At 42.8% G+C, this 22,553-nt stretch overlaps 1 long non-coding RNA gene across 2 annotated transcripts in view; it reads right to left on the minus strand.

Moving 5' to 3' along the window:
* LOC135280416 (uncharacterized) overlaps positions 1-22,553 on the minus strand; it is a 99,448-nt gene that overhangs the window by 8,982 nt on the left and 67,913 nt on the right. The gene's annotated exons all lie outside the window — the stretch shown is intronic.

Below are 22,553 nucleotides of genomic sequence, written 5' to 3' on the forward strand. Positions count from 1 at the left end.
CTCCCATCACTGGGTCCTCGGTCACTGGGCAGCCTGGGCAAGTTCCCCAGGACATCACCCCCTCCTCCTCCCTGGCACCTCCCATCCATCCTGGCTCCGGGCTCCAGGCTCTGGTCTTTGTTCACCTGCACACCTCCCCTCTTAAATACTGTGACACTCCTGTCCAGAGGTCCCTCTCCAGCCCTTGTATTCCACCAGATTCTCCTCTGGCAGGCAATGCTGGCTCTTCCCATGTCCCTGCCAATCGCCCCCTCCTCCAGCACTGCCCACCTGCTGCCCCCTGAAATGCTGAACCCTGGAAGGGCTCAGTGCGGGCACAGCCTCGTCCTGCAGACGCCTGGCCCCACAGCACCTCTCTGCCAGCGCTGGCCCCTGCTGGGCCCACCCGGGCTGAGACATGGAGCAACCCTGCCAGTGGCCAGGGGGAACCCAAACACTGCTACAGTGCTCAGTCTCATCGAAAACCCAGCTCACTGTCCACATGACCTTTCTGAAAATAATGCACACCAAGTAACCACTGGGCACTGCCATCCCTCCCTTGGCCTCCCTGTACTTTACATCCCTGGCCAGGAAACGCCCAGGAAAGAAAGTGAACACTGGAATGCCACTGAAATCCTGTTTCTATTCACCCAACCAACCATTTATCCCCTCTACACCCAGCACAGAATCATTTCAGAGATGCAAGCAAGAATTCTTTACCTATCGTGCCTTGTTCATAAACATTTATTAGAACTGCAGGTGAAAGATGCTACAAAACTCATCGATTTTTGGAAAGAACTAAAAGGAATAGTATTTTACTACACAAAAATTGAGCTAACAGCCTAATGTGTAGAGTTCAGCAGGATCAGCATTAATAGAAGGTAAAGGTAGCTTATCAAGACCAAAAATTACACTTTCATTTATTAAGGCAAGCAGTAGAGGCTTCAAGTCTCAATCTCAGAGAAAAGGGCAAAGTAGGAGCTTTTAAAAACTATTAATCAAAGTGCTTAGAACAGAACATAACATGACTAGTTGAGTGCAAGAAACTTAATACGGTATTCTACCTATATATCTGAAATTACTTCCCACATTAATTCGGTGTGGCTGTTAAGATCCCCTCACCAAGTGGCTGTCTGCAGATGGAGCTCAGGCTGCTTGCCCGGGGCTACGAGCCCGGACACGGCAAAACCTGGCCGGAGCCAACAGCCACTCCCGAGTTTCCCAGGGATCCCGAAACTTGCTCCTGAGCATTACGGAGCTGTTTCACTTCCAGTTCTCTACTGCTCCCTCTTTGTACAGTCGCGTCAGCCCATTACAGCCCCGAGCTGCCGCGGGGCACACGTGAGGGAGCAAGGTAGGAACGAGGGGGCGATCCCACAGCTCCGCTGCTCGGGCCGGGCCGTGAGCGCCTCAGGCGCGGTCACACCGCGCTGTCCGCAGCGGCCGCACCGTGAGCGCCCCGCGGGCGCGGTGGGGATGATGGTGACGGTGGCGATGGTGATGATGATGACAGTGGTGCCGCCGTTCCGGACGCGGAGCGGTGAGGCTGCGCGCAGGACAGCGGGACACCCGCCCTCGCGGCCGGGGGGCGGGCGGCGGCTCCTGCTGCGGGAGGGGCCCGGCTCCGCAGAGCCGCGCCTGCCCAGCGCCAGCTCCGCTCGCGGGCCCGGCCCGCACCTACCGCCCGCCGCCTTCTCCTGCGGCGAGCTGGCCGCTCGGCCCCGGCCCCCACAACGGGCGGTTCCGTGCCGTGCCGGGCGGTTCCGTGCCGTGCCGTGCCGGGCCAGGCTGGCGGAGGCGCTGCCCCGCCCCGGGCGCGCTGGGCGGGGGCGCGGGGCCGGCGCTGCCCGAGTTCCCCCGCCCGGCCCGGTCACTGTCCGGCTGCAGCCGGAGCGCCACGGCAGCCCCGAGTCCCGGCTGGGAACTGTGCAGGGTGCGCGGCAGCGGCGCAAGTACCGAGCCGCCAAACCCCCAAAGCGAGCACGGTGTGCCAGCAAGCCGCAGGTTTTCAGCGCCCTTAAGCGTCTGTGACCCGCTCCTTGACAGGGTTATGCATTACTGAGACCAAACAGATGTCCTGGAAACTGAAACCGCTGGTTAGGAAGCAGCAATCTTCTTCATTAGCTTCCATGATAGTCAAATCGTCCATAAACCCAGTGTTTAATGGCCAGCCAATGAATAATCAATGTCTCACTTTTCATCCGAGTGTGAAAGTGAGAATAATCTAATATGCCGTGCTCCCGGTAGCGCACCAGGCCCTGGGTTCCGCTTCTATTCAGGGCTGATTTATAACCCAATGGAAACCTGATGTAAACATATGATCAATGAGTCCCATCATTGCTAATAATAACCCCCAACCGACACACTCCCTCATCTCCAAAGCCATCCCTTTAGGCTATTAGTTTCGTCCAGCTAATCCTCTCCACTATTCCTGCCTGCTGCTTTTACCTTGGCCATCCGTTCAGTCCGGCAGACTCAGAAGTAATTTTATACGCAGTAGAGAGCGGGTGGAATTGATTTTTCGCTCAGTGCTCAGTTCCCATCTGAATAATTATCAATTTTACTGCCTCATAAAGGGAAGAGTCAAAATTTCAAATCAATTCAAAAGAGCTTCTGAGACTACAGAAACTGTGCATGAGAATAAAGGTCAAAGTTGTCAATGACCTCGGGAGATGATGTCAGATATTAGTACCCTGAATGGTTGACATCAAAGGCACGCAATATGATATGACTAGTGCTAATGCAAATCATATTTATGCTGACTGCTGGAGACCAGCCATTAATATTTAAAAGAGTATGTGAAAGCCTGCATTCAAAATAAATATAACGTATTCCACAGAATCTGAAGTTAATAAAGACAGATCGCTGCCTAGTCATACGCTGTAAAATGAAAGATTACTGCATATTAACAGACAAAGTATTACATCAGGACTGCCACAAATGGCCTGCTGCTCTGCCCCTTCAATCACTGCACGTGAGGTGCAGTGTGGAGCAATCCAACAGCCCCAAATGCTGACTGCTGCTTCCAGGAAACCCTTGTCAGGCATGTAAACATAAGAACCTGTAATATGACAAGGGAATCATCCTATTCTGGTAATGATGTCAATAATAAACACCATTAATATTCTCGGAATATAGTGCCAGGATTATATTAGCTACCATTAGTTCCTTTTCACCTTCAATTAGAACAGCAAGCAAATGCCAACAGCAACTGGTGACTGTGTGCCAGGCTAGCACAGCTAGCAGGGAAACACAAATGACCACACTCGTCATTTGCATTTAGTTAATTTCTGTTTTCATTAAAAGCCTCCTGACCTGTGAAACACACCTCCTTAAATGGCTGCTCTGCCACTGCATTATATTCCTGTAAATAAGCATTTTCAAATAATTTAATGAGAATTTAAGGGCATGTGGCATGGAGCAAACATTGAGATCTGTAGCTATGAACATCTTGGTCTCTCTGTAATGCACTTGGGCTGTGAAAACCTGAGGGAGTTGGGAAGGGGCAATTTGTCCTAAGCACTACAGAGGCCACTTCCTTTTCAGAAGCATGAGATTTAATTTCTATTGTATTTACCTTTAATAGAAAAAAAATCCCAGTGAGTCATCTATTGCAAAATAAAATACTCAAACATGACAGCATACAGACATTCAATTTACACATTTAATTACCAAAATGTGTAGTTCAATGCCAGAATTTGTTCTTCTTCCTCCTAAAATACTTTAGAGACTTTTCTTCCCATTTGTCTGTAGAAATATATTGATGATCTCACATACATCTTTTTATCAGCAAAAATGAAACACCCAGTTGTAAGATGCTGTACAGACAAGTACAGAGCCAACACTGTTCAATGTGACAAAAAATACCTTCAGTCCTTGGTTGTCTTGAGAGCACAGCTGAAGCTATTCAGGTTTGCATCCCAGAGTGGGAAGATTTGTTCTGTCACTAAATAGCCACTGCTACATGGTGTTAAGTACCCCAAACCCCATAAGAATTCAGAAATATAGTAATACCCCATAGAAAAGACTGAAGGACTGTCAATTCACCTGCTGCATGAAGTGGAGCCATCTCTGTCTCTACCTCTGAGAGTCTTCTTCTCTTCTTTAGCTAGATGCCTGAAGAAGCAGGTGACAATGTAGTCTAAAGCAGCACAACAGATGGAGGAGACAATTGTATCCATGTAAAAAATGAAACAGTTTTGTAATTGTCTCCATTAAAAAAACCAAACAAACTAATAATGACATTTCACAGTACTTTGAGAGCTCAAAGTTTAATCTATTTGACATTAGGCTAGATGATAGATCACCCAGTCTGGTTTTGGCAGAGGGGCTGAGCAGCTTTGAAGACTGCTTTTCCTAAGGCCCCTTTGCTGTTGGGGAACTGGTTATTCATGTTATGCCATGTAGTGGGATATCTATGTTAAGAATCCTATAAATTCCACTGTATGAACACTGGGTGTTCATCCCCTGACAGGATGAAGGCTGACATTTCACTGGTATTCAGTTTCACATTCAAAAGATTGCAGATTCCTGGAAACTAAAATTCTGGTTTGATCTGCCTGCTGAGAAGAAAAGGTTAAACCCAGTAGAGCTGTTGTCCAGGCTTTTCTCAAGAAGGGTTTCCCAGTGTTTCTCTGCTGCAAGGAGCTTATAATCCATGTCAGGTGCCAACCACTGAACAAGGGCCATTAAAGGCAGTGAAAAGGTCATCACAAACAGCCAGTTAGTCAGTTCACTTACTAACTAGTAATTAAAGTGGGTTAAAGTGTATTAAATACATTAAAAGCAGTGTCCTGGCCTGTGGTTCTCATGCACTCTTCCCTTGCCTTGCTCTGGCAAACAGTGGGGCACCTTCCCCTGTCCAGCTGCCACCTGCTTGACCTGGCACCCAAGGGACTCTCTGGGCACCCAGACACAGCCCCCTGTGCTGCCTCCAGCTCCCACCCTGTAACCCCTGTTCCACAGCTGCCAACTCCATCCCCACAGAGCCCCTGAAGCTCCTCGTGCAGGCAGCAGCTGAACCTGCTGGATGCCAAGCTTATCCCTGATACCCTCTGCAATTCCAAACATGCCATCTGAATAAGTGGAGTGTTGAGGGCTCCATCCTGTTGCCACTAGCTTCATCAAGAACTTCTCTAGGCCTTTTATAGTTCACAGTATTTATTTTAGATGGGCCACTGGAGTAAGGGATGTGGGAGTTGCAAAAGGAATTAAACTGTTAAAATGCTCATTCTAAGGGAAAAGGGATTAGAAGGATCCAATTAAATGTACCTTGAATTCTTTAAGCTATGCTAATTTGGAGGCCTGCCAACCTTGCAGTGTTCATTTAAACACATCCCTATAGACACTGGAATATTTTGATCTGTGTCTATTTAACTCCTTGAGCTCTGTGCTGACACTATTAACCCTTCACCATCTGAGTCCTAACAGCATCTTGCTAAGGGTGTTTTGGAGGAAACACTGAAGGGACATTTACAGCCAGAGAAGAAGTGGTCTCCTAAGGCTTGATCTTCCAAAGCAACCAGCTGGCTCAGCAGCAGGAGCTGGGAGTCACCTAACAGCTCACAAAAATGAGCTGGAGCCTCTCAACTCTGTCTCCACAGCACCCATGAGCTTCTGAGAGCTGAACTCAATGGGGCAAGAGGGCAGGACATTACTAGAACAGAGCTGAGTTCAAAGTTGTGAGTGTTGACAAAGCCAAGGCTGCAGAACCTGGTACTGTTGTATTCCCAACCAAAACAGTCCTGCATATAAACTAGAAATGCAATTCATGGTGGAATTGAATCACCATCAATAACAACAAGTGAGAGATTTGAAAATACATATTTCATAGGAGGGCTGTGCTGTATTTCCTAACCAGTGCTTAACTCTATTTCTTTTTAAATTGAATAATTCAAAGTAAATCACTATCATCACTTTACAAAACAGCAGTAGTTCTAAACATGCTGATACTCTGCAAGTAGGTATTTTACACTCGACAGTAAGTGATTTTAGCAGGACAGCAGACAGGTCTATGCTATCATTTGCTCATGAGAATCTGACAGGAGTGTTAAGAGCTACTTAAATTTGCCCATAACTATATATCAAATATGCTTCCCTATGCTCATTTTTCCTTTTGATTGCAGACAGGGAGTGTCAAGCAAACTCCCTTGAATGACTCTTTTGGGCATGTGGAACCCTGTGCTTTGCAAAACAATGTTCTCACTAAATCTTAGTGAGACAAGCCAACCAAATAAATAGAACAAACAGGAGCAATGAGGAGCTACCAGATCTAGGCTATGGACAGATAAATAAATGAGAAGACAGAATAAAGATATAATTATAAAGGAAACACAGAAAAACTTAGTATCAACAGGAAAAATGCAGTCAAACCATGCTTCTCACTTCTGGTCCGCTCAGATCCACGTCCTGTGTAGAAATCATTTGGATCACAAAGTGAGCAGGTCGTGGTTACACAAACACCACCTCCAGCTCCAGGTGTGTCAGCAGGGAGCAGCAGCACTTCAGCAGCTTTGTCAGGCAAACTGAGCCCTCTGCACCTCCCTGATAATCAGCTGGGGACGGGCAGAGGACACGGATGGCAACTGTGGCACCATCACCAGTCCTGTGGGTTTCTGCTCTACTAGCAGGTGTTCATTTCAGATTTGGGGCCTCATCTGCACTTCTCTGTTATCTGTGTGGTTTTGCCTCATGTATGCAATTCCCATCAGCCATCAGCTCATTCAATTGCAAGTTGAGCATGTATCTCAGAATGAGTTATGCTGTTTTAGAAGAGACATCAAGACTCCAGAGGACTTGACAATGCCTTTTGGTCTCAGCAATATGACAACAACCTGCTGGAAGGAAATTGTTTTTCCGTAGTTTAATGACATTGCTGAATCTCCACAAATTAAAAGATTTTGGTTTGGCAAGGAGAGGGAGTTAAGTAGTATTTTCTTTGTCCATCAACTGCTTGTAGTTCAATACTGGCATTATTTGCCTTTGAGACTAAACCTGGAAAGTAAATGGGTTTAGCAATTTAACATCTAAATTAGGCAGCAAGACAGAAAAAAAAATGTTTTACTTTTTCCTCAATGAATAGTATCCTATACTATTAATCATATGAGAATTACAAAAGTTTTTCAGAGATTAGTGACAAAATGCCAGGCAGACTGCCTTAAAAGGCTCTGATCCACTGAGTCAGCTGTGAAAAAGCCAGGTAAACACTTTGGAAGGGAACTGCTGCAGTGTTTATCCTCACAATAAAAGCTTGGATGAGGGCTTCCATTACAGCTGATTTGCAGTGAGATGCCTCAGAGAGGATACATATTCCTTATAAAGTGGGGAATCAAGAAAGGTATTTACTCAGCACCACAATGAACACTTCTCAGGAAAAAGAATTTGGGGAATGTTTGTTCTACAGCTGACAGCAATGATAGTCTCAAAGGTTTCACATACATAAAGAGAATGGAGAAAAATGTTACATACTTTTTTTTTTTTCTGTGGAGGAGTCGTGATCTCCTTGTATATAATTTAAAAAAAAAGACAGCTATTTAATTTTTATAAACATTTCTGAAAATGACTTGTATGTTCTAATCAGTTTAAAACACAATTCCCCCTCACATGGTTTATCGCTTTGAGCCCTACTATTCTGAGATGTTCCTGTGGCACTGATACAATTCAGGGAAAAAGGCAGTGCTTGGATCTACACAAAAGGTTGTATGTGGCTGAATAACACAGAGGAAGTAAATTTATATTTCACTGACTGATAATTAATGATATCCCAAATACCAACATTTTAAAAGGGATAAAACATTTAGGAAATTAGAAGAACACAGTGACAGGTGAGACTATTGAGATGATTAAAATCAAATCAACATTAAGAGCTATAAACTCTCCAGTAGTTCTTCTGGACATGTCATTACAGCAGTATGGAAACTAACATTTCTTTAACACAAATGAATAATTTAATGACTAACTTGAATATTAATTATTGATACACAATATTAAGGAAAAATAATCAGTTTGTCACTGCAAAATGGAAATTTTAAAAAAATGAAATCTTTTTCAGGTGACTAATCATGGGAAGTAAGCACAGGGGAGTGGACACAACCAAAATGTGTCTTGGGGAGCTAACATGAAAGCAAGTGAAAAAGGCCAGCAGGATCCTAAAGATGGTGGCAGAAACCAAATAAGACCATCGTCTTTCACGGCAGTTTCCCACCAGGCTGATGCCTAGCGGGGTGCCGGAGCCAGGATAACTCAGCGGGAGCTCAGGCCACCTAAGCAAGCTATAGTGATTTTCAGCTCTTAGTGGTTATCAGCTCAGTGATTTCAGCTCTTTAGCTTGCTGGTGCTGCAGTAGCAGACACAGGGAGAGGGGAGAAGGCCGTGTGGGGTTCCGCAGAATTCTTTATTCTTCGGGTGTTCCGCGAAGGTTCCCAGTGACAGCTCTTCTGCCGAACCGGGCAGAATGAGGGGTTTTTATACCCTACAGGGGTTTTGAAAACTGTCCAATAGTAAGGGTCAGGGGAAAGTGACCTATGGGCTTACAGAGATAAGCAGGGTCCGAAAGGCGGAAGGGAAGAGAGGGGCTGTGGGGTCCAGCCATGCTGACTCAGCATTTCCCAGCTCAGGCCTCTGACCGCCAAGGAGGCCTCGCAGGCCCTGGGCCTGCTATAATCATCCATCCAACGTCCTGTTAAAACCAGGCTCAGCACCAGACAGGTTCCTCGGGACTTTCTCCAGTATCTGGGAATATCTCCAAGGATGGAGACTCCAGACTGTTTTGGCCTTGTATGTTTGTACTTATTTTTGGTGCTGTAAGGACATTGAGAGGAACTGAAGGAGAGGATTGGATAAGCAAATCTAGGCCTTATGTAAAAAAAGTGAGCTGTTAACATTTTTGTTTTTACTTTTCTCAGCAGAATATTAGACATTACACAGAATATAAGTTTACTAAGGTGTTCCTAAAAAAAAAAAATAAAAAAAAATCAATGATTTTTCATAATTAAACTCCTACATGCCTAAGCCACAAAAGTTTGAAGCTAAAACTGGAAGGACATAATTTCCTTACTCCTCCTACCTGCCTTGAGTGAGAGATCAACAGTTTTTGAGAGGGAAAAATAAACAGAACACCTGAAAGCTGAAGCTTATTTAGCGTTTACATTTTCTTCTCCATCTTTTATGTTAGTTCCATTTGCTGTTCAAAGAGATGTTAAAAGTAAACATGGTATGCTAGCGAATTATAGAAATAAGCATAATCAGTGTCTCCCATGGATGAGGTGTGGAGGATAGCAGAGTCCAGGTCAGGGCTTGCTGAACTGGCCAAGGTCAGGTTCAGGCAGAATACCCACCTGCAGCGACAGGCAGGGCCAGCCATGGGCAGGAGCCACCGTGCCACCATCACTGTGACAAAGCACTCGAGATATTGGGGAGATGGATTTTGTATACAGCAGAATGACCTGAGCACTCCTCTGCTGCTGCTGCTCAGCCCTTCCCTGCCCGCTCCCCCTCGAGGGCTCCCCTCCCGAAGTGCCGGCTGGGTTTGTTTAGCAGAGGCTCCCCTCCCGAAGTGCTGGCTGGGTTTGTTTAGCAGAGACTCCCCTCCCGAAGTGCCGGCTGGGTTTGTTTAGCAGAGACTCCCCTCCTGAAGTGCTGGCTGGGCTTGTTTAGCAGAGTCAGAGCTCCTCGCTGCGCTCCTGCGGGCCCTGGGCAGGAGCAGCAGCAGCTCCTACAGAGCCACACCTCCACATGCTCATGGTGTGGGCTCCTGGTCCTTCCCCCAAGAACTCCCCTAATCAAGAAATCTGACTGAAGGTTTTGAACAGCTTCCCTGTCAGAAGCTGCAGGGTATTCCAAGGTGACCAAAATGTAACTGCATGATTTATTTTTTCTTCCTCCAAATGCTATCTCCTTCTCCATATTCCAGATTACTTTAGACTAGCACTCCCCAGCCCAAACCCCAAATATTGGACAGTCATGTGTTCAAAAGCATTAATTAAACAGTGCAAGTGAATTCAGTGAACTGCAATTGGATGCTGTGCTTTTATCATACTCCAGGTATGCTTCTGTGGCTCTGATTCTCCCCTGAAGTGTTTCAGGAAGTACTGAGTAACTGGTTTCTTTTTTCCATGGGCAGATACCTTCACATTCCTCAAATCACCTCACAGCTGTGCAGAACAAGCATTATTTACACAACAGCAATGCTGATCAAATAAAACAAAACCCCACAGATACCTGTACACACATTAAAATTTTTCTTCTGTATAACAAATGCATGAGTTTTCAGTACTATAATAAGTTTAAAAATTCAGGCTTGTATAAAAACAGTCTCTGTAAACATCTACAGGTTTAAAATAATTTATCCAGTAACCAAAAGAATCACATTCTTTGGCTATTCAAAATCCAAGTGTCTTCCAAATTCCAAACATCAAAATTCAGCATCTTCCATTGTCCCTTATATTTTTTTTTGAAGATACACGTGAATGTGTTTCCTTGAAAACCTGAGCTATCTAAATACTTAAATTCTTTCTTTAGCCAAGTGAAAGCAATTCCTACCTATTGCAGTGAGTCCTTCAGATACTGAGGTCAGAATACAGATTAAGATGTGACTTTTAAACAGGTAATGGAACTCATATGATCCTGGGTTATACACTCCAAAAAATGAGTTATAAGACTGGCTTAGTTTTGGATATTACTGAAAAAAGGAGTACACATTAATAGAAAATACTGATACTACCATTGACTAATATTAACAATATTAACAGATGACAGAAGAATGATTTTACAGATTTGATGACATGATAAATTCTAAACTAGCCAATAAATCAGAATATTTTGAAAGACAAAATATTTTCTTGTCTTCAGTAGATTTCAACTTTTCAAATTTACCATTGGATATAACTTGCTATTAGTTTAAAATAATAAACTCAGGATATTCCAAACCCACTTGAGTGCTTTGCTGTCTGCCACAGCTCCCAGTCCAGGAAGAATGGGATAGTTCTGTCCAGGACTCCAGGTGTATCTTGCCTTCTGCAGGAAACCCCCCCAGGATTTATCACAACCCAAACCACCTCAGAGAGAGCCTTGTTTTGGTGCCTCAGTGAGCTCCTTTAACAGGCTGTGTGCTGGCAAAGGTCCCTGCTTGAGCCCACCAGCACAATCCAACCTTCATCTTCCTCTTAAGGGCGCTTGTTTAGGGAATTAAGCATTGGATATATGGGCATGTGCCCATTAGGCATGTTTGACTATACAGATGATACACTGACTTAACTGAGAGCAACTTTCCACTTCCATGGACATTTTATGTAGCAAAAATAAACCTTAGTGTTACCATCTTTAACTACCCCCGGATTTGTCCCCTCCTACAAGACAAGGACAGCTCTGAATGAAAGTATCACAAAGAAAAAGTCACAGTTTGAATTCAGGTTGATATTATGCAAGATCTGCTGTTTTCCTGTGGAGATGTGGGAATATGGTGTACTTTAATTTTAAAGTTTTCCAGTTTATGGGGAATACACAGTGCAGTGACAATTTACAGATTGAAACTAATTGCAGAGTAGCTGGATTTATGAGGATGCTTTACGGTGCAGGAAACAAAATGGGTTTGCAAGTATAGAAAGGGAAAAAAAGTGCATTTCTCTCTTTTACTAGCCTCATGAGAGTTCTCAAAAAGCTCCTGTTTCACATGGCACTTCAGTCATACCTGTATTTCAGATGTCACTATATAAATAAATTCAAGTAAGTGAGCTGAAAACTGCATTTGAGCTGTTCTAGATCCCTCTCATTATACCAATACAAAGCCTGTGGTGGTGTTATTTCGTATTTCACATAACGACTCCCAAGATGAGTAATTGCTTACTAGCAGGTCACTGTGGGATACTGAAAGCAGCATTTTGATGCAGGCCTGAAGTACATTGTCAAAGTGATCGTCCCTGTTCAACCTGAAGATGCCAAAGCTGACATAATTTCCACATAAGGCAGATTTGAGTGGAGAGAAACAGATGGAAATACCCTTGAGTTTCAGCAGATGAACCTGATCTTTTGACAAAGTCCCATGAGAGAGGAACTGATTACATGTTAAGAAAAAAGGGAAGAAAGTGAGAGAGGAAGGAAGGAAGGAAGGAAGGAAGGAAGGAAGGAAGGAAGGAAGGAAGGAAGGAAGGAAGGAAGGAAGGAAGGAAGGAAGGAAGGAAGGAAGGAAGGAAGGAAGGAAGGAAGGAAGGAAGGAAGGAAGGAAGGAAGGAAGGAAGGAAGGAAGGAAGGAAGGAAGGAAGGAAGGAAGGAAGGAAGGAAGGAAGGAAGGAAGGAAGGAAGGAAGGAAGGAAGGAAGGAAGGAAGGAAGGAAGGAAGGAAGGAAGGAAGGAAGGAAGGAAGGAAGGACTTATTTAAGCAGTTGCAAATCTAAAATATTTTGATGGCACTATCTAAACTTATTTTTGCCTCTATTTTCATTACTATTTGGGAGAAAGACATAAAAGATGTAAAAGATCTGTTAAGTAAGCGTGACTAGAGTTTAAAAGCCACCAAGCAATTAGTATGCAAAATTAAAATTAAAAGCTCTGAATCCCTGCTACTGATGTGTAGCCAGACCGTGACTGGGTCTATCAGCATGTATTCCTGAATCTGAACAGAGTTGCAACACATGGTTTTATAGTTTCTCACGCCTCAGCAAAACCTGGTTTTGATCCATTACCAGAATGGTCTCTCGGGCCCCTTGCTGATGTATACACACCCTAAATGTATTCCTCAGAAAGCAAACACGTCCTTTTCAAAAGCCTCTGTTTTACCAGTCACAGATGGGAATGACTTTTTAATTCAACTCCATGTTTATAATATAAAAATAACAGTAACTGGTAAATATTTTTGCTGCTACTAACAAACAGTAATGACTTTTGGATCCACCATGCAGCAGATCCCAGTGCAATCCTCTGTACAAATTTCTGTGCTCACAAGGTCTCATTACCAAGTTTTCTTAGTACCTTGTAACAATTTAATGCTCATCTTCACAGCACCCCAGAGGGAGTTTGTCTTCATGACAGTCTTTCTCAAACCTGAGGCAATTAATGAAAGTGAGCTAAAGCAGTGCAAGAGCACAGCACAGCCAAAGCTCTTGCCCACCACAGAGCAGAGCCCTCTGATGTGACCTGGACAAGCCAACAAGAGCTTGTTCCTGGCCTGCACAGAGCCCAAGTGCCAGAGTTGGCTTTGTTGCTACTCATCATTCTTGGCAATTTTAACCAGAGGAAAATACCACAAAGCTGTAGGTTTTTGAAAGGATTCCCATTAAGAACAGCACAACAGCCAACAATGAGACTCTCGGCTGCTCTGCTCTCTATGCTGTCCTGGCTGTGATGACAGCTTGGATCAAGGAGCACTGAGCTAACTGGGCATTACCTGTTCACAACCCAAACACTGCCTGCTGAGAGAGGGAGTTATGACAATGCAGCTGTGATTTTATAGTAGGCAATTAAAAAATGCCCTAAAACCTTGCCTGAGATTGCACAGATGGAGCATCGTTTAACACATATTGAGGCCTAACCTTAAAGTGGGTCAGTCTGCACTTCTTCCCACTCAAGCAAATTCCCACCTGCAAATCATTTCCCTGCCTCATTTCAGTTCTTTGTCTTAATGCTACCAGTTACCAGCAATGACAAATCTACATAATGTAATTTAAAAAATGAAAGGGAAAACATTGTTTCCAAACATCTAGTACCAAAGTACTGCCCATTTGGTGTCACCTGATGTAGGGACAGAAAGGCATAAGCTACTGTTTAAAACAGTGTTGGTCACCACTTCTACAAGTACAAGGCAATTTATGCATTAAGATGTAAAAGAAAAGTACCAGGAATATGGTCAGGGAATATGCTTTAAAAAAGTAACTGGGCTCTGTAAGAAGCTGGAATAGTAAATTAGAATTACAGAATGGAAGAGGAAAGCAAATATTTAGCTAGGAAAGATGACCACAAAATAAAAATCAAGCCTTTCTAATTTAACCAAAACTAATTTATGAATGAGAATCCAGAATGGTTTTCACATTTGTAAATGGTGCTGCAGCACCTCTCTTATCCCAAACGCTACAGTCAGGAACACAGTGTAACTGGGGAAGAGATACCATTCCAGACACTGTTGGTGCATAGAAACTAGCTGCAAATTGTGTTAAATCTCTGTTACACTAAACAGGAGCAGAATTTAAAAGGTCTTTGAAAAATAAAACATAGCAGAAAAAGAAAAAAGTCTTATAGTGTACCTGGGTATTAATTTATTTTAATACTTTACATAACTAAGAAATTACACTTACAAAAGATTAAACTCCATTTAGCTTCTACAGTGAACTATTTAATACATCCCAGACAGATAGTCTTAATTAGAATTAATGTCTTTGACAAGTCCTGGTGTAGTTATTGAGAAGATCAATGAACTTCAAATACTGTGGGGAAAAAATAAAACTAAATGCAAAATTCTGTCTGTGAGATCAAGTAGGAAAGCAGGCACCAGTTTTGGAAACCACTGTTGAAGAGTAAAATTCTCAGGGCACAAACAAGACAGAAAGGTAAATGCTGTAAATTAATCTGAGCTGCTCTTCTCCATTATTAAATTCTCTGTTGAAAACCTCAACTTCACTAACACAAATATGTACCTGGCTTCAGAAATAAGCGAAGTTCTGGATCCAGGAAAGGAAGAGCCTTGAGTTTGTAGCTGTCAAAACATTACATCCTGCAGCCACAGGTCCTTCAACTACTTGGTGTAAAAAGCAATGAAAATGCTCAGGAGCTGTCAAGAAGGCAATTACGTACTTAATATGGAAATTAACTGCAAGCTGAGGTAAAAAATGGATTATGAGGAAAGAAGCTGGAAAAACCTGAGGAATCCCTTAGACTGGGAATATGAATTCCAGGAGGTATCCTCAATTGCTGATGTTCCATCACTGTCAATACTTCAGAAGAACCCCTCCCTGTAATTAAAACCCCTTGACAAGCAGAAGGGGTTGGGTGCAGGAAGGGAGCAGGGGAACGCGGGGCTGTCCCTCCCCAGAGGCACTGAGGAACCTGGGTCTCATGTGAGAGTATGAGACTCTCATACGGCTGCTTTTTGCAAGTGGACAGAGCCCAGGGAGAACTGTCCTGTGCTCATGGATCAATTTCCAAAGGGCCCAGGGGTGGGATCAGCCGATTCCGAGAGCAGCCGTGCTGAGGGACCGGCGGTGCTCCCCGTGCCCGCCGCCACCAGGACGCCAGTGCAGAGCAGTGTTTTAGCATTTATTGAACAAAATATGAACTACAGTGCCAGGCCTGAGTAGGTAAAAAAAGAGAATGATCTACTTGTAACATTCAGTAGGAGCTTCAGGGGAATATTTTTATACACGATGGATACTACTAAACATAAACTAATTTACAGAGGTACTTGGAATCAGGTCAAGAACAACTCCTCAGCTACTGAGGATATGCTTACATTTATAATCCCTGTAGTGGAAGACCAAAATACAATTTTATAAACTCCTATTGTTAAAAGAAATCATTTAAAGAAATTAAATCAACATAAAAGTGACCTTTGACATGTTTAATTCAAAAATTGTGTTTGAAATTCATAGCTCCTGTCAAAACAAAAACTCTGTAGAGACTAATCACTGAAGTTCCTGTGCTACTGCTGAGTTAAAAATCAAATGAAAAAATCCAACTTGCACCAATTTCTTCTTGCTGTGGGAGAAATTGCATCTCACTACCTTAAAATACATTGGCTTTCAAAATTCTCAGTAGTTTCATTGAACCCAAAGTTTTGCCCTGCACTTCACAGCAATGTCACACAAATTATGAACTCTCTGAGACTCAGGGGTGATACAAAATTCTGATAGGAATAAGAAAGGGGTTGTAAAAGATATTGGTGAAACTACTGGAGAGGAAATACAGGTTTGAATTTGGCTGCCAATTTAATAAGCTAATTACTGAAAGACTCCTCAGTACAACTAAAGGTGCTGGAAGGAAAAGGTGTCTGTGCAGAGGGAAGTTCCAAGGCAGCCAACAGCAGTCTGGGCTGCTGGGGCTCCAGGGAACATCCCCAGGCTCAGCCCTCACGGCCACCCCTTCCCTCTCTCCCCTGGACATGGGAGATGTCAGCACACACAGCTTTCCCTTCAGCTCTTCTTCATTGCTTTTACAGGATGTTGTAGATACATATTACAATATTGGCTTTTTGCAAATATTAAAATGGATTTTATATGTGCGATGTTAAAGTAACTTTGTTATAAAGATATCATTTGAATTTCTGTTCTTAATTAAGCTTAGACATAGTAGTGAAATAGCTATGCTTTTGTTAAAATGCCTGCTTGGATGGGATAACACCCAATGAACACAGGATGAGGACACCTGCTACAGATATGCCAACTATCAGCACTCACTGTCTGAAGAAAGTGTGGACCCAGGCCCAAACTGGAAGTGATAAAGAGAAGGAGCCAAAACCACAGCCAAGAAACATGCAAGCTCTAAAAAGGTGGACCCAAGGAGGGGCCATGTAAAATAGTTAATGGAATATGCAAATAGGCATAAGGGTTCTATGAATATGCAACAGGTTGATGTAAGGGAAAAGGCATTTAAGAGGTATCCCTGAAGAGAACAGTGTGGTCTTGGCTGAGTGTCAAGCACCCAGCTGTAATAACCTTTGCTCTATGGTCCTTGTCTCCTATTGTCCTTTATTAAACTTTTAAATTTTCACAGGAGAGTGAACATGTTTTTCACACAGGAGAAGCTGCAACACAGAATGATTTCCTTATGGCTGAGTTCATTGCAGCAGGGCTTGTTCTAGATTTAAAACCAATAAGTACTTTGAATGGTTATAACACACCTGAATAATATTTTAACATGTATGAATTAGATGAAGATATAAAAAGACTTTGGTGAGATTAAACAAAGGTTGTGAGAACATATCATATGTATAGAGAAAAAGTGTTTTTTGCCTTTTCCTGTTTCCTATTTTATTATTCACCGATGTCCATAAAGATGGCTTGAGCTACACTTTCCAGGCATTCAGAATGCTGGGCAGTGCAAAGAAGTGCCCAGACAAAAAAGGAAAATGTAAATCATAAAGATGAGGCAGAGCTTCAAAAAGTGGTGTTTGTTTTTTTTTTTTAAGCTTCCACAACAACAAAATGTGCAGAAAAGCTCTCAGATCAGCACAATGAGTGTGTCGAGAACCAAGATAAATTTGCTGAAAGAAAGTGACTCTGAAACACGAGTTAGAAATGCAGCACAATATATTGCGGAACCACCACTCCAGGAATGAGGAGGCCAGAGCAGTGCTGCTCAGAGCACTGAGCACACCACTGCCAAGCTCAGCTGTTGCTGAGAAATACCTGTTAGACTGCAAGAATCTGTTTAACCAAAATTTTGAAGAAGACCCATTATCTTATGAAGTTGACACTGAATGGATTACCACACTAAGTTTTGAAATACATGTTCTGGAAGCAATTTAAAGCTCATTAGAAATAATTGTGTCTGGCTACTGGAAAATGTGGTAAAATTTAATCCACATCCAAATGCTACCTGAGCTGTGAGCACAGGAAATTGTTTTGTGCTACTGTGGCTAACCTCCTCGCTGACCCTTAGCAGTAACTGCTACAGCAGCTGAAAGCTGAAGCAAAATTAAAAACTTACATCAAAGTATATCATGACAGAATGTAGATAAATAAAAACAGCATATTGAAAATATTATTTTTATGTCAGCCTCTTCTAATGAAAGGTTTCTTTACTAAAATGTAAAGAAACCACAAAACAAAAAATGGATGGTCCCAAGATGCATCGAAACATCATTCCTCTACCACTGAGAGTTCAAAAACACATGGTAAGGAGACCTGTACATACAGAATTAAAAGTGAAATATACTGGGGATAAAGAATGGTGAATTACACTATTCCAAATCCTCTCAGTTCTCTCTGCTGTCTATTTTAAATCACTATCGCTCCCTCAGACCGGCTCCAGCCGTAATGGACAAGATACAACAGCCCTTGCCAAGAAGCTGTGGAGCCCCAACAAGGATAATTGCCTGACTAAGTGCATCCTACGCCAGGCTTCCCATCTTCTGAGCAGATCACATTAGCAAAGGCATCTCAGAACTGTCTGCAGCACAGCATCAGTGATAAATGAGCAGCAGGAGAGGACACACCAGCACTCCCCCAAGCACACAACTCAGCACTCACCGGGGTGCTCCTCTTCAAACTACAGAAAAATTCATCTTTTGAATTTTACTCCCTGACAACTGAACATACGTGCATATCTTAAAAACAGGCATTTGGGGGTGTTTTCTGCTTTGCACTCAAACATATGAAATCACTATATGCCAATCTAGGGAAAAAAGAGTCTCTATTCCAGTCTAATATTAAAGATATCAGCATCCAGACTCACAAGCTTTTGTGTATGTTCACCTTCCCCAAACAGTTCTACCCTTTTTTCCCCCTTCTCCCTTCATCCCAAGCACAGACCTTACAGCTCTTAGAGAAATGAAATGGAGGGATCATTCAGACACAAACAGACATCACAAACTTGGGTTAAACTGAAGATAGATAGAAAGAAAGCAACACACTGGATGACCAATGTTTGTTTCAGAGTCATTTCCACAGTTATTTCCTGCACGCAACAGTACAAGGCCCCACACAGAACAAAGCCACATACAAATTTTAGCTGATTTGCATCACCTGAAGAAGGCCATATGTGTGAAGTATCTCTATGTTACCCAAAACTGCCTTGATTGGTGTAGTTCAGGCTCAGGAGGAATGCACATGATGTCAGCAATCACCACCGTGGGTGACAACAATCACCTGATGCACCTCACTTCAGTCACTAATTCCTTGTCAAAGTGTTGACTGCACAGAGGTGTATCTCAGATCCCATTTTTATGTACCTGTAGGTTTACATAGCAAGAAAACTCCCAGCTGACTTAGGACTTAACCAGAAATGTTTGTGTTGCATTTGATGCAAATAAAATTCCTGAAAACAATACATTTATATGCATTTTCTGTATATAATTGCATTTACTGGGTGGCTACCATCCGGGCTATGCCCGGTGGGCTGCCTTGGCCAGGACAGCTCAATGGGCTCAGCACAGCATGTCCAAGCTTCCAAGCAGCTCCCAGCTGCAGGCAACCTAAGCAAGCTCAAGTGATACCAGCTCTTAGTGATTATCAGCTCTTTGTGATTTCAGCCCTTTAGCTTGCTGGTGCTGCAGCAGCAGACACAGGGAGAGAGAGGAGAAAAGCTGTATAAGGTTCTGTAGAATTCTTTATTGGGGTCTTCCACGAAGGTTCTCAGTGCCAGCTTTTCTAGTGAACTGGGCAGAATTAGGGGTTTATATACCTTACAGAGGTTTTGGAAATTGTCCAGTAGCAAGGGTCAGGGGAAAGTGACCTATAGGCTTACAGAGAGATAAGCAAGGTCCGAAGGAGAATGAGAGGGGCTTCTAAGTCCAGTCATCATGACTTGGCATTTCCTAGCTCAGGCTTCTGACCTCCAAGAGGCCATTTCAGGCCCTGGGCCTGCTACAATTGCATATGAAAGAGGAGGAAAAATCCTGTTCTAAAATTTAAATTTAAATGTCACCAATGGAAGCACAATACGATGAAGCCATATTTTCATTTATTGCTTTATGTTCTGTTCCTCTCAGAAAAAGGAGCAGCCAGGCTGAGCTGCATGGTCTGTAGAGAGGGATCAAGTCTTTCCCTACAGAGCCAGAGACAGAAACTCTCAGTGTCAAGGGCATGGCAGGGAGGAGAGGGGAGAGGCCCTAGAGCTGGAAGCCAGGTGCTCAGACAGGGGTTTACCAGGGCTGGTGGTGGAAAATAGAATTTCCTAGGGATAAGAGGAGCCTGGACAAAGTTTATGGCAATCCTCTCAGTCAGTGGCTTAATTGAGACAGAGACCAAAAGGAAGTGCCTTCCCGCAAAGGACAGTGTGAGGAAAGAAGGAGATGCTCGCTTCTGTTTGCCCCCTCTGCTTCATGCCATCACCTTGTGTTTCTCCCAGTTTAAAAAGGAAATTATTACCATATAAATTTCAGTCAAAGCTATCTTGAGTTAAAATGTGTCTCTGATCAGCTTTGAGGTGCTCACCATAAGCTGCAGGCACATACAAGACGTCTGGCTGACTTGGTAAGATAAATGAGCATATTTTGTCTGGTGTCACTCCTGACATTTGCTGTGCTTCTTCTATTTTATTTTTTTTTAAACCTCAGTCATAAAATCATGCTAAGTGAGAGAATCTCAACTATTTTTGTGATTTTAAGTTACTTGGAAGAATGGTATGGAAGAAAACTTGAAAACTAAGTCCCAGGATTGGAAGGCATGTATGTGTTTATTCTTTTATCTGAACCACACAATTTTTCAGAATTGGAAAATTCAGGGTCTGGAAACATTGTTCAAGAACCCAAAGTGAATTTTATGATCATCACTTGGTTTACTTGTTTGTTTTTCCCCAGATGTCTGCCAAGATTACACAGGCCTAAAAGACAAATGCACTTTAAAAGATCATAGAATACTATGGATTACAGTTTTCCTTAAAAATAAAATTATTAAGATTTTCAGGAAGGCATTGGAAAACAATGCAGAATTCCTTTATATCGATATTTTTAAGGAATTTGTAAGTTCAAAAGATCGTACTTCATTAATGAAGCACATTTCCAGATGTTACATCTTTCTGTACACTGGAACAGAAATGTCAGAAACTACCACTTGGTGACAAAAGCTAAAAATGCTTACAGCCATTATTCAGTGCTGATCAGTTGTAGTACTTGAAATATTTACAGTGGGCAGGGAAACCTTCCCAGAGCAGTGTGAAATGGGGCTGAGTGGGGCTTCACTCCAGTGCCCAGAGCCCAGCAGGGTGATGGCCAGGCTGTGCTGTCCAGCTGTGCCAACTGCATCCTGTGAAATCCCTGCTCCTACATGGGCAGGGCTCGAGAGTGGGCTCTGCCCAGAATGAATCCTGGCAGTCACTCGCCCAACAGAAAACCTGAACAGTTTCTCTTAAGTCACACCTAAGTACTGCAGGGATCACTGATGGGACCCTGATGTTCACATGCATGTGCTTTAAAGCAAAATAAACCCCCACAAACACTGGGGGAGGCTCTCTCCCACATCTCCATTTTTTCTTGCTTTTAGCTGATAGGTGATTTTAAATGTTTCTTCTGGAGGAAATTAAGTAACAGTACTCCTCTTAAACCTGTGCTGAGTGAACTGCCATCCTTCCCTAGGAAAGCAGTTATGAAATACATGGAAGAGAACACAGGAGAAAGCTCTTAGGCATAGAAGATACCCCTGCCCATTGCAGGGGATGTACTCAGTGACCATTAGCAGGTCCCTCCAACCCAGCCCAGTCCGTGATCCTCTGCTCACCTCCCCTTTTCTGTGGCACACACCTCTGAGGAGATGCCACACAGTCCTAAGGATCTCTCCCATAATTTAGCAAAGAGGGTGATCAAACTGTGGACACAGGCCCCACAGCTCTACTGCTCAGTTTTTACTCCTAGATCTGCAGTGGGCTCAGATTCCCTTTTACACTGCACAATTAAATCCCAGCATGAGTCAGAAAATGTTTTCTGGTCCTTATGAGTAAAAGCTCCCAATACCTTAGGGCTGGGAATTTTATCAACTACATACACACCATAAAAGCTGCAATTGAAAGCAGAAGGTTTCCTTACAAAGGTTTTTGGGGATTTTTTAGGCATGAATTAGGAATGAAGCAGGTTGAAAACAACTTGTGTGGTTTACTCAGCGAGGTTTAGAAACTTGATGCCAACAAGTGAGCTGAATGAATGTCCAATAATATGGTTATGTTTTTCCTAAGTGCAGAAAGGACGGTGAAAGATGATGGAAATAAATTAAAATAAAAAATTAAAAAGGAAAATATGATTGCAGTTGGATCAGGTACCATAAGACAAGTAGGGCTGAATCATCATCATGACTACAGTTTATATTTTTTTAGATCAGCTAAAGATTGGCCTTTTATCTTTCACACATTTTCAAAGCTTATTTTTATTTTGATTAATCATTTTAACAAATTTACTTAAGAACACAGCTGAAAAATTTTGGTCACTTACAATACAGTACATTTGCAAAAGAAACAAAAATTATTTTGCAAAAACTGAAAGTTACTTGTGTGTATTTTTTTTTTGTTACAAATAAATGCTTTAGGTATTGCACATATATTGTGTTCATGTCCGACAGATCAAATGCAACGTCACATTTGAAGTTTTTTATGAAGGCAGCCATGTAACAAACAATTTCCACACCCAAAATTCAGTCTGAATGCAGTAAAAGCAACTTCGATGGGCCAATTTTCTTTCTTTAAATGAAACAAACCATTAATGGCTTTTCCCGTTTACACAAACTACGAATGAGGTTTCTCTACAAAAATTTGGTAATGTTCCTTTCTAAATATTGAGAAAGCAAAATCATCTGCAATGTCAGTTGGGGTGTAATACCAACTGCTAGTGTCAGAGACCTGTTGCAGTTGCAGGCATGAGTGCGAGTAGTAAAATGGAGCAACTTATTATAAACACTTTTAACAGTGCTCTAGGGTAGAGCTGTTATGGTCCTATTATGTTTCAGAAGT

Source organism: Passer domesticus, chromosome 13 (assembly GCF_036417665.1).
Source record: "Passer domesticus isolate bPasDom1 chromosome 13, bPasDom1.hap1, whole genome shotgun sequence".
NCBI classification, from domain to species: Eukaryota; Metazoa; Chordata; class Aves; order Passeriformes; family Passeridae; genus Passer; species Passer domesticus.